Below are 17,430 nucleotides of genomic sequence, written 5' to 3'. Positions count from 1 at the left end.
GGACTGACAAAATTTTATTTTCCTAATCAAATTACTAAAGTGAATTAAAAACTGTAGTTAAGGACATAAATCTAGAATCATAGCTAAAGGCATCACTGCGACATTACAAAAAAATAACCAAAACTGACCAGTGACAAGCAATCAGTCCCTGTGCATTTTTAATGAAAATAATTAGTTTATCACAGCTAAGACACTTTACTAAAAGGTCACCAACAATTATTTGATAGAGATTTAGAAAATAACCCTGAGGTATGAAGTAGGACCCAAATAAATAACCAAAGTCGCCAGGCATATTGACTTATACCTGTAATCTCAGCATCTGGTAGGCTGAGTCAGAAGGACTAATGAGTTCAAGGCCAGCCTGATCTACACAGAAAGTTTGAGGCCAGTTTGAGAAAATCTGATCTACACAGTAAGCCCTATTTCAGGAATTTTTTTTTTCAAAACCAAAGCTAATAAAATGAAGAAACAAGAAACCCTGACCACATTTGCTCTGTCCAGGAAATTTGTAGTATACTGTTTCTCAAAGCCTGAGAGAAAACTCTAACCTAACACCAGCAGGCTAAAGAAAGGATGGACTTCTCTCCAGATCTGATGCTGTATCCCAAAAGTCAACTTTCCTGAGAAAGAGCTCTTGTATACAAGATACTGTGGATCTTTCATGAAGTCCTTGGCTACAGCACAATGCTCTCTGCCCCATCTGTAAACCATCCTGAATAATCATCTAAGTATATTAGTAGTTAACAGGGTGTTTAAAAGGGTTTTCCCCAAACCAAATTTAAGTTAACTGAAGAACATTTACTGCTAGGCTTTCAGGTCTGGTGCTGCTCTGAATGGCCCCAGACTGCTAGTCAAGTTTGGGATACTCTTCTGTGTCTTGAAGATTATCTCTATTATCCCCTCCAGGCTGTAATCTGTTTTCTCTTAACAAAGACAGTAAGCTAGAAGTCCCCCATCCTCCTATCTACTCCCCACCACACCCTGTTAAGCCTCCCACACTTCCCATCATCTACTAGTTTCAATCTACTGTGGACTTAGATGCCAGATAATTTTGTCAAAAACATTTTAAATAAATACTAACAGGTTCTAACTAAGGACCTGAAAGGATTCCCCTATGATTTAAGATACAAACTTGTACAACTAGGCTGAAGGCCTCATTGCCCAATGTCTGTTTCTCATCCCAATTAATAGGAGGTTGGGGATAACAGTATTAGCAAATCATTTGCATTAAGAGCCCAGATAACTAACTGAAGAACAAGAATGTTAAATTGAGACTCCTGTCTCAAAGAATGGTCTCTCTCAGTTCTCTAATTTTATAACAATCTTAAGAGGTAAAAGCTACTTCTTCCATGTTTAGTAAGAAAACCAAGACTTGGGAGTTTAATTTACCCAATACCACAATGAGAAACCAAATACCAGTCTACTGCTTTTAGTCCAAGCCCCACCGCCATTCCACTACATGGCAATGCTGCCCAATCCCGCGTTCTTGGCTTAACTATTTGCATACAATATTCCTTTCACTGGAACCCAAATGACTCAAGTTCCTTTTCTTTCCTTAACCACTCTCTTTAACTAAGGGCAATGGTTAATCAAACTGAGACCAAAGTAAGCTTAGCAACTGTGTATCTGCTCAACAAGCATGTTTCTCAAAGATCAGCCATATCTTCTTCAATTTGAAGGATCTGCAAAGTGGCAGACACTGTCCCCCACCCCAACAAAGAGATTGTTCTTAGTGACATAGGAGCTAATACATCCCATCTGCCCTAATGCCATCCTTTACACTTGATAGAAAGCAGTGCATGCATACTTCAAGAACCTACTATGAATGAATTTATTGAATGCTCAGGCTCAACTTATAAACTCTAACATAATTTACTCTGGGACCTTGGTCATCAGACAGGAGTTCTTACTTTTCTAATTCCACTCGGGAATACTGGTGTGACTAGCCACAGAAAAAGTTTGTGTGAAAGTGGGCAAGTGTTATTTGTCCAATAAGAGTGATACCAAATTCTTTATATTAAGTTTCTGACACACCTTTGCAATACTTAGTGAAAAACATTTTGCACTTACAGAAACCAATGGCCTAAAAATGTCTTTTCTGCTTCTACACAAAGCATCCAAAAAGATATGCCTCTCTCCACCCCCTAAAAAGGATTCTTGTCCCAAGAATATGAATAAACCTCCATCTGCCAGACTGCACTATATACAGCTCCTGCGTGCACTACAAAAGCACCTGTATAAAAAAGGCTGCTGCCAATAAGGCTTCTGGAGTCCAGAGCATTAAACCAACAGAATCAAAGCCCAGCAAGAAGGGAAACAGGCCCAAAAGTCAAATCTGATAGTTTTGACAGAATATAAAAACTCAGAAGGTCCTTATCCACTAGTTCATGCAGCTAAACTGAGTTAGTTTGTTCATGTACATCCTCCCTAAGGCAAAGGCCTGAGTAAAAGCTACATTGTTACCTATAGTATCAATTGCTGTCCTCATTCAGTACCACCTCTGTTCTACTGAAGGAAAAGGCTGTGTACAAAACAAGCCCCAATATTCTTACCGAGAGTTCAAACACACAGTCAAGCCTAACAGGCCCCAAACAGGAAATTACTCTGCAGTTTTCCCCAAGACTATTACTCTGTAAACCATACAAATTGCATAGCTGTTTAGTGACGAGCACCTTAGAACCGTGAAAGCCAAACTTTGCTGAACACCTACAACATGAAATCACTTGAGATGCAGCTACAATACAGGAAATGCCAATCTCAGTACAGTAGTTAGGCCTGGCCAGTGAGCAGCTTCAACTCATTTAAGTCACTTGGATTTTAACATTAATCACATAAGCTGACACTCTAGAAATGTCCAAAGATCAGAACAATTTTTCTTACCACATCAGGTAAGTTTATGCAAAAACAAAGACATTATAAAAATAACAAGAGTGTTACTTTATGAACTTAATATAAACATTTGCCAAATGACCTAACAGAAAAAAATTCCTTATGGAGTTGTTTCATAGTTAAATGGAAGGAAAGGAAAAAAAACCCTTAAACTATGATACTTCTTCCATGTCTGGATTCCATCTGCTTCAATAACTCATGAATTGAAACTATTCCAACTTCGTTTTAACTACTTAGCACTTCTCTGTAAAGGAGAAAATTGCTTTTTACAGGGATCAAAGTAAACTAATAGGAAAGATATTTCAAGTATGGCAGCAAAGGTATTCTTGTGTTAGGCTCAAGAGAAACATCCTCTCTCTCAGTGTTTAAGGGGTCAGCTGAAATCACGAAAGGGACTCTGGACACTAACATATCAGAGTACCACTGTTAAAAAGATGATCTTCAGCTTAGTTTGCTTGATGATTCATTTATTTACAATGTCGTTTTATTAGTTTAAAACGTTACCATTTAGAATATTCCAACAAGGCCTGACAAAGGCGGTACACTGTTTCTGAATTATTTTTACCTTGTCATTTTTTTATTTTCTTTTAATTCGTGGGACAACAAACAGGTAGTATTTGCCTTTAAGGGCGAAAGGAAGGGATAACAAAATCAACCTCGATTTTTGTTTCCCTTTTGTTCAGGTTCACAAGGAAACCATAACACGCAAGGGTGAGAAGACAAAAAGTACCTGGCCCAAGGACAGTCTCCCTAAAACAAAATAATACAAGCACCGATTGAGAAAACCAAGTCTGAAGTATGTGCAATCAATTAGCATGCTTCCGAAAGGCGTGTGATTAGAAACTAATAGGCTGCACCCACGGAGCAACTTTCCCAAGTGCGTGGAGGATGAGCCCGGGAGTCTCAGCCACGAGCGTGTTTGTGAGTACACACTGCGATTCGGGACCCGCGACTGTTACGCTTAACAAAGACTACAGGAAAAAGGATTGGGAAAAAAAAAAAAAAAAAAGGAAAAAGTGGAAGCGAAGCAAAGTACCACACGCCCCTAAGTCGGCTCCCGGGCCCTTCTGCAACGCAAAGCGCGAGTGCGGCCACGCACCGGGATTGAAGCGGGCCGCAAGCAGGCTGGGCGGGGCGGGGGCTCGCGGCCCTGCCCACGGCGCCGACCCCGGCCCGCGCGCCACGGCCCGCCACACCCCACACGGGAGGCCACGTGACCCGGCCCCGCACACCCCTGCCCGGGAGTCCCGGTGCCCCGGCTTTACCTGCACCCAGCGCCAGGTCCCGCCCCGTCCGAGCCGAGCCTCGGACCTTTTGTTCCTTCCTCTTCCGACGGGCTCCGCGCCGCCGGAGGAGTGGGCGCGCGCAGGCGGAACTGCGCCGCGGGGCCCCCGCCCCGCCCCCAGGCCCGCGCTCGCCGCCGCCAGCGGACGGGTGGGGAGGGAGGGAGGGCGCCGCCAGCTCCGCTCGGCGCGTCCCCGCGCCCCGGCCTTGCCCGCACCCCGCGCCGCCGCCCTCCGCCCCGGCCGCCGAGCACCTACCTTCGGGCGGCTCGCACAGCGCTCGCGAGCTGCAGGCTGGCGAGCTGCTCCTCCGCCGCCGCGCGCGGTAGCCCCGCCTCCCTCCCCGAGCCGCGGGCCCCGCCGATTCGCCGGCGCAGCCCCGGGCTGGCACCCTGCCGCCCGCTGATTGGCGCCCGCGGCCGCCCGTTAGGCGTGAGGCACGCCGGCCGAGCGGGACGCGCACGGAAGACGGAGGGAGCACGGCAGGGACGGAAGGAGGCCGGGCGCCGCGGGCAGGGCCGGGGGCCGAACGGGGCGCGGGCAGGCGCGGGCCGCCGCCTCCGGCCCGACCGGCGGCACACGCAGCCAATCAGCGAACGGGGAGCCCGGGGTGTGAGCAGCGTGTCGGGGGGCCTGGAATCGGAAGGGAGACGTCGCTCGCTGATTGGTCCCGCCTTCCCCGTCGAGCGTGAGGCGAGGCGCGGCCGGGTGGGGTGGCCCGCCCGCGGTGGCGCTGGAGTTCGTGTCCGGCTCGCTCCCACGGGGCTCGTGGAGAAGCGCGGAAGGCCGCGCAGCCTGCCACACCCGCAGACCCTCGCCCCGGCGCCTCTGGGTGGAGCGCCGCGGCTAAGTCCTCGCCCACCTCCGTCGTGAGGCCGGAGTGGACACGTGCTCCGGCCCGGGCCCGCCCCCATCCTGGTCTGAGCCTCTGGGCCCGCAGAGCTCGGCAGAAACCCGAGTGCTGGCCGCAGAGGGGCGCGCCCTATGCAAATGAGTGGGCGGAGCCTCGTGGAGGTGGGGGTCGCGGACGAAAACCCGTGGAGTTGAGAGTTCTTGTCTGAGTGCTTGGGGTTAACGCTGGGCGGCTGATAGGGGTTTTTCTCCAACCCGGACCTTGGGTCCCGAATGCTCACTGTAAAGTGCTCTTGAATTTGCTGCCCCTGGTCCATTTTACCTTCACTGTGCCCCTGTTGCTAGGCCCCAACTTTTCACCTTTACCTATGGAAGAAGAAAGTCCCCAAACTTAAGACTGCCCACATCGCTGTAAACAGATTCTTGAGTACTCTTGATTTTAACTCAACTCCGGCAGCTGAAAGATTGAGTCCCAGTGTTAAGCACTGGGGAGCATCATAAACCCAAATTTGAAATGCCTCTTTCAGGTTGCTAGCGGTAAAGACGACGCCAGAAGACAGTTTCCTTGAACTGTCGTGCTAACTACCTCTTCATATGTTTCCTGGGAGATTCAAGTTAATCCAGTAAACCTCACTAGCAATACAGAGCAGTCCAGGAACTTGAAGCAGTTGTGAGTGAGGGATGTCCTCATATGTGAGGGTCTCCCAGAGGAGGGGCCTTCATTTGGACCTTGAGTTATTTGGTCATTCCTCGAGATTTACAGGTTTTTTTTTAAACAGGCTTTCAAAATCGCTACCTCTGTTATCATGGGAGAGTTGTGAAGAGCATCCCAGCTGGTTTTGAATGCAGCGCTAATCCAAATCCAAGGCTTTTGACAGAGTGGAGCTCACTTGCAATGATAACACCGACTTACACAGTTATGTGCTGATGAAATCATAAATGTAAACGAAGAGAACAAGACCCGAAACTAAACGAAAATTAAGGATCATTAGCTTCCCTTTGTGGACAAATATTTATGCTAACATGAAATTCCCCTTCACGGAGGGTTTTGGGTGTTTCTTCTGTTAACAGTTTTAGAGGAAGGCCACATAACCCCCGTTTTAATATTTTGTGGGCCAAGGATGTACTTCACTGGAAGAGCACTCGTCTGGCCCACGCTAGACCCTGGTTTTACCCCCCAGAACCACCAAAATAAAAGTTAAGTTTGAGAGGCACCACTTAAGGAGATCTCGTCTCAACCTTCCAAAGCTACCTGGGGGTGTGGTTAAGGCAAATGGTGCTCAAGTTAGAAGTAGGAAAACTGGTTCTGGCTTGCAACCCTTCTTTATACTGATAGAAATCAACAGCTTTAATACAGAATGGCCTCTTAAAAGTGGTCCTGAATCATAAAATATAATTGTGTGATTCATATGTGGATTTGGGTGTCACAAGAGTAGTTGTCAAGGGGAGGGGCAATAGATTCTAGAAGAATATGCTTCTTGAATTGGAGTTAAACCATCTCTCCAAAGTGTCGAACTTTGAGATCATAACTCCTCCATTTAAAAAGCCTTCCAAGATCTAGAGCAGTGGTTCTCAACAATATCATATCCTGCATATCATTACATTATGATTCATAATAGTAGTCAAATTTCAGTTGTGAAGTAGCAACGAAATAATTTTATGTGGGGGGTCACTACAATATGAAGAACTCTATTAAAGGGTCACAATATTAGCAAGATTGAGAACCACTGCCCAAAGGGATCTAGAGGACTGAAGAAAGAAATAGGGGCAACCTGGCTACTAATGCAGTCTCCAAGGGGACTGAAATGGGAGCATGCCTGCTACCCCCTCGGTTAGAAATGCATCTCAACCAAAGTGGGTCAAGAGAAGCTGAAGGCACATGGAGCAAGGATTACCATGGCAACAATCAGCTTAGAAATCCACTAGGGTACCTGAAGATCTATAAGTAGGTCCCTATTGTATAAGTGATATTGAATGAGTCTGGTTTTTTATATGAATGGACAGCAAGTTTAACCCTTCATTACTCAAGCCAGCATAAAATCAATTAAGCCTAAATCAAAGTGCATTTGAAAGACAAGAAAAATGATAACTTTCTGGAAAAAGCCTGAGAGGCATGAGTAAAAAATTTAAATGCCATTGTCAGTTCTTTTATAGTTTGGCTTAAAAAAATAATACATGCATCCGTTTTTCCAAAGATCCAACTCATGTTCATGTCCTATCTGTAAATCTCTAAATCCCTTCTGGTCTACTCAGACCAAAGTTATAGTACCTGTGTTCTTTTTTTGTTAATGTTGAGTTACACACATACTATGACTTTACCTGGATCAATGTTTGGATTGATGATTTATTCATACAGTAATGGGAGTTTCTTAACTTCTCATGTGTTCTTACTTTGTCTCCCCATCTAAATTGTAAACTTCTGAATGTCAAAACAGCTGCCTCCCAGTTGCCTCCTCACACCCTTACCAACATGCTAATAAGTGATAAGAGGTAAAATACAGTGTTAATATAGCCTGCAAGTAACGTGTATCACAGGTCTGCACTGTGTAGTGGGTACCATCCTTCTTTGTAGTTCCTTGTGTAACTGTTGGGTCTCTTCTCAAGATTGATGTTTGCTTGTTGTGGTGAGACAAAGTAGCAATGAATATTATTACATAAGAAAAGATACGGTTATTTGAAACTGAAACAATAATGACTGAATGAGATAACCTGAGAAAAAGTTATAAAGAACAACTACATGGTTACTTTTTTTTTGGAAAAATTATGAGGATATTCAATCTCAGCTAGATTTGTGTACCAGTACAATGAATCTTCATGTTGAAATAAATTTGTACTGATGATGTTTACACATACCTACACACACCCCAGAGAGAGGAGAGAGAATGCAGAAGTGCCTTATTTACATGCTAGGTTTTGCTAGAAAATATTTAATATCTAATGGGAAATATTAAATTCAACAGGTGTTCATCAGGCATTTGTTATGCACCTACCATAAAAGTATTGGCTGATCATGGAATATTCTCATTCTTTGGCCAAATTCCCTCTTACAGAGAGAGAGAGGTAAGAGGTAGTTTTTGAGAATTAGAGATTGTAACACAAATAGACTTTTGTTGGAAGAGAAAGCTGGTACCTACCTAGAGCCTTCACCTTACTGACTAGTGCTCTTGGTACCAGAAGGTACTCTGCAGGCTACTGAAGGAGACCTGTGAACACCAACACAGCTATAAATGCTTTGATCTCCAGTGGTGTCCTGCCTGCAGGAAATGCTAATGTAATGATGGCACAAATCATGATGGAGTCACCAACCAATCAATCTCTGACTTGACTCAAGGCCCACTCCACAAAATGGAACCCATACCCAACACCACCTGGGTGACCAGGAATCTGGGACTAGAGAGCCCAGGGGCCTGGAGAATAACCAATACTACCATCTTTCTAGATGAATACAGTGACAAAATGACTCCTAATGACATTCTACTTTACTCACAGATCATTGTCTTGCTCAGACATCATCAGAGAAGCCTCCTACCTGAAGCAGATGGGAACAAACACAGAGACCCACAGCCAGGAAATATGCAGAGAATGAAAACCTTGAAACACTCAGCCCTAAACAGGATGTCTCCATCAAATCCTTCCCCTCAGGGTTCAAGAAACCCTGAGAAAACAGAGGCAAAAAGAATAAGAGCCAGAGGGGATGGAGGACACCAAGGAAACAAGGCTTTCTAAGTGCAGCAGGCTGACACACATCTAAACTCAGAGACTAGCATAGTGTGCAGTATACACAGGACCAGCATGGGTCTGCACCAGAGAGGATCCCAGAGCTGAAAGGAGAAGTGGACACAGTTCCCTCATCCCTAGACCATAAGGAATCTCCAATTGATAGCCATTTGCAAATGAAAATTTAGTTTTCTCCAAGGAGGTCTCACTGGGAAAACAAACTACTCTTAAGAGCAGGCAGCATGCCCGGCAGGAGATGGCCAACCCAGAAAGACCTCAGTGGCATCGCTGGAGGTACTTGTCTCCTGTCTATTATGCTAGAGCTTTTTTTTTTCCCTGTAATCTTTTAATTTTATTTCTGTCTCTCTCTTTTCTATCCTTCAGGTCCATATACTATGGCTTCCAGGTTAGTGTTTTAACAGGATCCCTGAGTGTGTAAATATGTGGGTCTCTTTGTCTGCATCTGATTTGTGTCTTTGGTTGGTCTGTTTCTCTTCTGTTTGTTTCTTTTGTCCTATTCTGATTTGTTTGTTTTGTCTTATTTTATTATTATCCCTTAAAAGCCTGTTTGTTTTCTAATGAGAGATAGAAAGGGGGTGGATTTAGATGAGAGGGGAGGGTGGGAGTAGAGGTAGGGGAAACCATAATCAGGATATATTATGTGTGAGAGAAAAAAATCTATTTTCAATAAAAGGGAAAAAAGTGAGACATAGAGGTAGGGTTTTTACAAATTAAAAATTATAAGACAAATTTACTTTGGTTGAAAATAGTATGGCAAAAATAAATTGTATTTCTCATTCTCTGATAATCTATTACATTATTCTCATTTACATATTTAAATCCACAAATGATTATTACATTAATTGGTCATTAGAGAATTCATAAATGATTGTTGAAATGTTATTTGGAAAATTGCAGTACAGTTCCAGTACATTGAACATTCCTGCCAAGGCATTTAAACATTATCAGAGATCTACATGTTTGGAAAAAGCTAAACAAAAGCCAATGTCTAAACCCTGCGAGAACAATATACAAATTGTTTAAAGTTCTTTGTGAAGGAGAATAATATGCTAGTCAGATGTCAACAATAGGGCCTTATGCCTTGATTATAATAGTCTGTGTGACCATATTGGCTGAGCCAGGCTGCTGTTAAGCAGGACAAGTGTATGAAGGTAGAATACTCTTGAGGAGTCAGTCATGTTAGTATAATTGCTCTCATGAAGAACTTACTTAACTTGGTTGATGTAATTAACAATAGATACATAATCAGTGTTCTGATGACTAAATTAATGAGCTTCAGTTGTTTGTCCTTATTGTAAATAGTCCTTAACTGTGACAAAGACATTTGCTGGAGGATCTGATGATTGTATTAGCTGATGAGGGGCCAAAATGTAATTAATGATAGAAAAGAACCAATTATTGTTGTCCTAAAGCCTACAATGGTAGGTTTCAGGCTACAAAGAGACTCCATGTCAGCGCTTCCCTGTCTCCATGTAACCATGGAGCCTGATTGAATGTTCTTACTCTGCCGGGAAGGAAACTGAGACTCAGGCTCCCCCAGAGTTCTATGAACACTCACACAGCATCTTCTTCTCTGGTTTTGTCCACTAACTCTGACTGCTCCCCACACCATGCTGCCAAACAACTGTTCCGAGTTTTCACCTCCTCCGTCTTCCGGTTCCCATACATTCTGTGCATATGAGCTCATGTCTAATTCTCAGTGAAAGAAGAGGCCAATTTCCTACCCTCACCTAAACCTCTAGTGACAGATATGTTTGACTTCCATATGTACTCTACTGCTTCTGCAGAAGTCTTTCTTCTCCTCCTAGAGGCTTTCTTCCGTTTGCCCCACTGTCTTTCACTACCCAGCCTATGCGAGAGTACCTCCCCATCAACACACTCACAAACACCAAAGTCACACTCCAATCATGGTCTTTTTGTTTTGTTTTTCTTTAAAACGCTTATCACTATCTGGAATCATGTCCATATACAGGGACTGATCTATCTTTTGTCACCCTCCTGCTGATGTAAACTCCATATGACCAGGAACCATATCTCCTTGTCACCACAGTGTCCTTAAGCATGTCTACCTGGCTCAATTTCTGGATACATAGTGGCCCTCAAATTTTTTTAATGGATAGGTAATTTCACTCAGACTCAGTATACCAAAGCTAAACTGGTTATTATTATTTTTTATTTGCTCTAACTGTGTGTCTTAGCTCAGTTCCCTAGAAAACAGCCTGAGACATGGTATAGTCCCTTTATTTAGGAGATATGAGTCCAGGACATCAGTAGGGAGGTGAAAAGCCAAGAAAGACTGACGAACAATGCATTATGGTACAGTTTTGTCCCAACAATGATCCAGGACAAGCCTTGAAGAAACAACAGCTCCCTCTCTAGAAGTGCCATAACCCTTCAAACAGGATATCGCTAAGTATCGTGACGGACCAGTCATCGTGCCGTGGGATATCTGAAGTAGGAAGGGACATTAAACCCAGTTGGCCAAAGTTCATCCCTAAGATTCCAGCTGTGTTGTCCATGTTTCTCCATAGCAACTCAGAAAGCCGGGTGCCATGTCCTAGAATCTAGAAGTAGCAGAAAGAAGCCAGATGCATAAAACTGGTTGGTCTTAGCAACTAAACCATAAAGGACTTACTAAGTCTATTGGCAACGGGCTGGAGCAAAATAGCAGGTCTTAAAAGACCTGAGAATATATCAAACTGAGGCTAATGACAGTCATGGGAATTCCAGCAAAGGTAGGCCAGCTTTGCTCTATTCAGACATTCCAGCCAGCCCCCATCACAGTAAGCCCTGATTGTCTGTTAAATAAGGGAATGCATCAGTGACATCACCACTTACTGGCTGTACTTAGGATCCTAGCGTCATCCATGAGCTGCCCCCTTTCTTAGCTCCTTTGTGTCACAATGAAAGCAGAATTCCTGTTGGCTCTACTACCTTAGCATCTCCCAATCTCTTCAGGCTCTCTGCTGTGGTTCCCACTGTCATCACGGAGTGGAATCGTTGCTGTAGCTCCTTAACTTCCTGACACATTCTCAGCCCGGCTGCCAGGCTCTTTAAAACACTAGTATATTGTCTAAATGTAAATCTGATGCTACTACCTTTTTTTCCAGGATGAAACTACAAGTCCTTAGCGTAGTCTGAAAGGTCTCCTATAATGTGTAAGCAGACACATTAGATTAGCCAGCCACAGACTGCGATCGGTGCTGTTTCACAGGAAGAGCTGGGAAAGTAAGCAGCTGACACTTGGGGGCTTCTGTTTTGTCATTGGGAGCTGCTTCTCTCCTGCAGTCATTGTAAACTCTACAAATGAAACACAGGGAGGTGCTAGGGAACATGCAAGTGAGGAATGCCTGCTGTCTCGGGTTTTCATCCTGGTGACGGTGCCTCAGAAAGTCAACTAAGGGGCCAAGACTTATTTTGGTTAAAGATTTCAGAGGTTTTAGTCCATGTCAAGTGGCCCCATTAGGAGTTTGTGCTGAAGCAGAGCATCGTAGTGGAGCACTTGAAGCAAAGCCGTTCACCTCATGGCAGCCAGAAAGCAAAGGAAAAGCGACCTGGATAGAACAGGGGCAGGGACAAGATCTCACCTTCATGAGTACACCCTCAGGGACTTCCTCTCCAACTGGTCTTGCCTTCTTCTCTATCATCTCTGTGACCTCCTTCCTCCAGCTGGGCCTCACCTCCTTCTCTGTCATCTCAGTGACCTCCTTCCTCCAGCTGGGCCCCACCTCCTTCTCTGTCATCTCAGTGACCTCCTTCCTCCAGCTGAGCCCCACCTCCTAGTCTCCATCATATCTCAGTGGCCTCTTTCCTCCAGTGGGACTGTACTTCCTGAAGTTTCCATCATCTAAATATTCCATAACTTATGACCATTTCATTGCATCAATCCATTGAAGGGAGAAAAGCCATGATCAATCACTTGCCCTACAGAAACCCCATCTCCAAATATGACTGCACTTGCATTTGAGGTTTGCCTCCCTTGCACCTTGGCCCTCTGTATCCTGATCTGCTGAGATGTAACAAGCCACGACCATGAGCTCCCACCACCGTATACCCAACCCCAGCCATGCTGCTCTCTGGGCAACAATGGACTGTGCCTCCCAAACTGTGAGCCAAAACTAACCTTCCTGCCCCCCTTAAATCTTTCTGGGATTCAGTCATCCTGAAGAAAAGTAACCCAGTGGTTGTGACAGTGTCCTTGGTGAGTGCACTGGGGCCTGTTGACTTGAACAGTGATGGGGTGGATGTGTGCAGACAGCCAAAAGCTGACATGGAAGCCACACAGCTCCAGGTTCCCCTCCCCCACTTTCCTTATTCCTCCAGATGGGTGAGGGCCCGTCCGTCCTCCTTATGGCAGAGTTCTCTTTAGCAGTTTCTTTTCCTCCCTCCTTCCTCTTTCCCTCAAGAGTGAGAGCTTTGAGGTTGAGTCTGAGTCTTGAAACTGCCTTCCCAGGCTTAGGTGCAGGGCCTGAGGAACAGTGGCTGGAATGTGAACAAAGAAGAACACAGAACTGGAGCCTCATCCCGAGCCTCAGCTCAGCCTCTGCCCTCCACGTGCAGCTATGATGCTGGAGAGGAAGGCTTCCTACCTGCAGCAGCTCGCCAGAGAGAAGTGGCTAAACAACCATGTTTCTGAAATGCGTTCTCCACATCTTTACGTTTTACACCGAACTCTCGCTGTTTAATTGTGCTGTATCCCTTGAACCCTCTTTCCACTCACCTCATCTGCAGCTTCCTCCTAGGTTCATCATGCAACATCCATTTTGCTGGCATCTTTAGCGTCGTCCTGGGGCTTTCTGTTCTGTATGCATAAGGTTTCTAAGACCCAGGCTTTAGAGGCGTAGTCTATCACTAAGAAGCACGGATAACAACCATTTAAAAGTATTTTCACACATATTCAGGTTTATTGCAACAAACATTCTCTACTCCTTTTGCTTTGCGTGAAGCGCTGAGGAAGCCCTGAATGAAGGCCTGAGTAGGTGTGTATTTCCGACATGGGCACAACCATGCCAAGGACTCTATAACCTCAGTCCCATGGGAAATAGTAAAGCCCACCCCTCTCCCCTGCCTCCAGTAAGGCTCAGAGGGATGGTAAAGCCTCCTCCCCCGCGCCACGCCTCTGAGTAAAGCTCAGAGGGTAGGCAAAACCCCCCCCCCACGCCTCCAGTAAGGCTCAGACGGATGGCAAAGCCTTCCCCTATCTGTGTGCAGATGTCAATAATGTTCAGAAAATGGCCACCATAGCTATCTCCTGCCAGATGTTCACAGCCTGGAAACCACTCCTACTGAGAACAGCCAAACCTGCCTCCTTGAAGCCCTGCCTTCTTATTTACCAGTGCAATAAGCCTACCTCTTGTTCAGCTGTGTGCAATAATCCGCCTCTGTTTAGCTGCATGTAATAAACACCAGGGCTTCCAGGTTACTGAGGTTTCTCCATCATAAAACCCAGTCTACCTGAGCCCAGTGCATGTGTCTGTGTGTCTGTCTTTTCTCCATCTCCTCCACCACGGGTTAATCCCTGGAGCCAGACAAAGGACACGGCCCCTTTGGTTTGGTTTACTTTAGTTTAAGCAGGGTCTTGCAGGGTAACTCAGGCTAGCCTTGAACTTGGGGCTCTCCTCCTGAGGCATCAGCCTGACATTTGCTGGGATTACAAATGTGCACCGTGTGCCTAGCATCTATAACTTAAAACAAACAAATAAAAAGGCTTTATTAGGATTTATTTCTATTATAAAATTTGATCATTTAAAATGTTCAATTTTATGGCTTTTAGTGTATCACAGAACTAGCCCCACAATTTCATGTTTTCATCAAACCTGTTCTGTAAACATTCAATTCTCAACCTTGGTCCACTATCTGGTTTTGTTTGGTTTGGTGAGAAGGGAGGTCAAGACAGGGTTTCTCTGTAGCTATGGAGCCTGTCCTGGAACTAGCTCTTGTAGACCAGGCTGGCCTCCAACTCACAGAGATGCACCTGCCTCTGCCTCCTGGGTGCTGGGATTAAAGGTGTGCACTGTTTTTTAACTTTCATGAAGTTATCTATTCTGAATGATTAATACAAGTGGGGTCATGTGGTATGGGGTGGGGTGGGGCTGTGGCATCCTTCACTTAGTATAGTATTTTCAAGGTCCATTCTTTTTATATTGTCTCCTTTTCATAACCAAATAATATTTGATTACACAGACACCAAATTTTATAGAATCATAATCACTTTCAGGAATTATCCGCTTTTGTTTCTTATGAAAAAGCTGCTCTGAGAATTCCTATACATTTCTCTACTTCTTTTTTTCCCTCCATACTAGGGATCAAATTCAAAGTCTGTGTTAGACTTCAGAGCTAAGTCTTCTATTTTTCACATAGTGATTTGCTAGGAAAAGCTCCTGCCCTTCTGATTCTCTATCTAAGTATGATTCCCAACACTTACAAATTTTATAAAAGACTAGGTATGGCTGAGCGGTGGTGGCCCACGCCTTTAATCCCAGCACTCGGGAGGCAGAGGCAGGCGGATCTCTGGGAGTTGGAGGCCAGCCTGGTCTACAAGAACTAGTTCCGGGACAGGCACCAAAGCTACAGAGAAACCCTGTCTCGAAAAAAAAAATAAAAATAAAAATAAAAAAAAAAGACTAGGTATGGATATCACAGCTCACTACAATGGTAGTGGCTTAGATATATATTACACACACGCACATGCACACATACACACACACTCATGCCTGCACTGGCTCACCAAACTAATGAAACAATTGTCTGGCTAATGGCATTTTAATGACTTGGGCTAAAAGATGCCAGGGAGCCATATTGCCCTCCCCAGCTTCTTTAGCAAATGATTTTGAAAACCTGCTCTATATCAGCTATGGGCTCTATTGGGAAGTCAAAGAGCAGGACAGGGTTCCTGTCCTCAAAGACGTGTCATTCTGTTACAAGAGACAGTTCACCTGGTCTTGGTGGTCAGGGCAGCCAACTGCAGCGCAAAGAATACTGACGTTAGCCAGGCAAAGAGCCAGGTAAACATACATAGAGGCCCAGACATGAGGTGCGTGTCTGGTTAGGAGGAGAGGATGTCGAGAGAAGCTGAACAAAGAGGGGCCCCACTGTTAAGGGTTTGGCTGCCAAGCTAAGGAAAAGCTCCTCTGTTTGATGGAGAAAATAAAAGTTTGAGCAGAAATAAGCATATACACAGAGTGTGTGAGCCTCGGAGACAAACACAGGGAAAGGAATTCATGGATTGCTTACCTCTTGGTCTTCGTATGAGAATCAGTGTGTTTATCTCTTAATCACAGCTTCCATTGGGTCCCAGCTTATGATGTTTAATTTTGTTATCAGCCAAGCAACAGTAGGTTGGAGTCTCTAGCACCCAACGTTCATGGGTCTTTTCTACATATCCATCATGGCTCTGCAAAAGTTGATGCAAAACCCTGCTGAGACCAAAGCTGTGTGGCTGGAGTCATCTGGCCACGCCTGCACTCACACATCAAATGGGTCATGACGTTGCCTATCGACTAGCAATCTGTACATAGGATTCTGGTATTATTTTGTAAAAGAGAAAGGAAACACAGAAACGGGACAGTCATGTGAAGGAAAACACTGGCATAAATAAGCTTATTTTGGGAGGGGGATGATTAGGTGTGTGCGCGCGTGCATGAGTGCACATGTATGTATGTTCATATGTGTGCATTCACTACAGGGTACAAGTAGAGTTCAGAGGACAACTTTGTGGACTTGGTTCTCTCCTTCCACCGTTACTGAGCTCCAGGGGATGAATTCTAGCTGGCTTTCAAGGCAGATTCCTTTACCCACTGGTCCATCTCACCTTCCCTGAGGGAGGACTTTAATAATGTGGAACATGGAAGGTTTTTGTAGGTTGGAAGGTGTGATCTGGCAGGAAAGGAGAACTGGTCATATAAGAGAATGGGTACACCATGCAATGGTGCTTACCTGGAACTAGGGAGTGGGAACCAGTGCATTAAGGATTAAGAGCAGCATTGATGGTTCAGGGATGTGTATGTTCTCAGTGGGAGCGACATTGGGTTACTCCCTCTTATGCACCGAGCTCATATTCATGTGGTCTATCTACAGACATACAGTGTATCTAGGGCATTAAATTTTCACGGCAGAAAATCTAAAAACTGTAAAGGGCATTCCTAGCATCAGCAGCAATGATAAAATGACTAATAAGGGAACTCACCTCTCGCCCCGTGGGCCAAGTAATCCAGTATGAGGTTCAGACATGGAGCTCCATCAGATACCCAGGAGGATGAAGTTCTGAGAGCATTCAAGAACATATCATCAAGATGATTGCCTGAGTTTACCTGAACTCTGCCTACCTTTTGCCAGCGGATGGGCACTGTGCCTGGAGGCTTCCTCAGGATGACCTCTGATGGTCTCCTTGCTCACTGAGGTTGAAGCATAGGAGCTGAAGGCATCATCTATGAAAAAGGGGCGTGCTGAGCTGCAGTGCCTTGAGAAGGCAGAGAGTGCATGAGACCTTGGTGTTTAGATGCACTGGGGAGAATATTAAAGCAATTTTCTTTTGTGTTTTGTTTTTATTTGTTTATTTGAGATAAGTATTAAGTCTTTTCCAGGTCGACAAACCTCTCCGCTGATGCACTAATCCAAATTAGACCAAATTAGAAAAAGCCCAGGTTTAATGGATGTCAAAGCTCCTGGA

At 44.9% G+C, this 17,430-nt stretch overlaps 1 protein-coding gene and 1 long non-coding RNA gene across 4 annotated transcripts in view; one reads left to right on the top strand and one right to left on the bottom strand.

The window, feature by feature from the left end:
• The window catches only part of Smad2 (SMAD family member 2), a 61,092-nt gene extending 56,522 nt beyond the window's left edge, over positions 1 to 4,570 (bottom strand). Inside the window, exon 1 of one of the 3 annotated variants that reach the window (XM_050151607.1) lies at positions 4,431 to 4,570. The gene's annotated coding sequence lies outside the window, so the exon portion shown is untranslated. Of the gene's footprint in view, positions 1 to 4,154; positions 4,357 to 4,430 lie in introns of those variants that run through there. The other 2 variants (XM_050151608.1, XM_050151606.1) reach the window with 2 other exon arrangements.
• A 501-nt stretch (positions 4,571 to 5,071) lies between these two features.
• Positions 5,072 to 6,221, top strand: LOC126507312 (uncharacterized). Its single transcript, XR_007593490.1, has 3 exons — positions 5,072 to 5,186; positions 5,552 to 5,694; positions 5,804 to 6,221. It is a non-coding gene; the product is annotated as an uncharacterized lncRNA (long non-coding RNA).
• Positions 6,222 to 17,430: the final 11,209 nt, after the last annotated feature.

Source organism: Alexandromys fortis, unplaced genomic scaffold (assembly GCF_014885135.2).
Source record: "Alexandromys fortis isolate MF-2015 unplaced genomic scaffold, M_Fortis_MF-2015_v1.1 scaffold_71, whole genome shotgun sequence".
Taxonomy (NCBI): domain Eukaryota; kingdom Metazoa; phylum Chordata; class Mammalia; order Rodentia; family Cricetidae; genus Alexandromys; species Alexandromys fortis.
The sequence above is the reverse complement of the archived record's forward strand: the minus strand, read 5'-3'. Positions and strand labels throughout refer to the sequence as shown.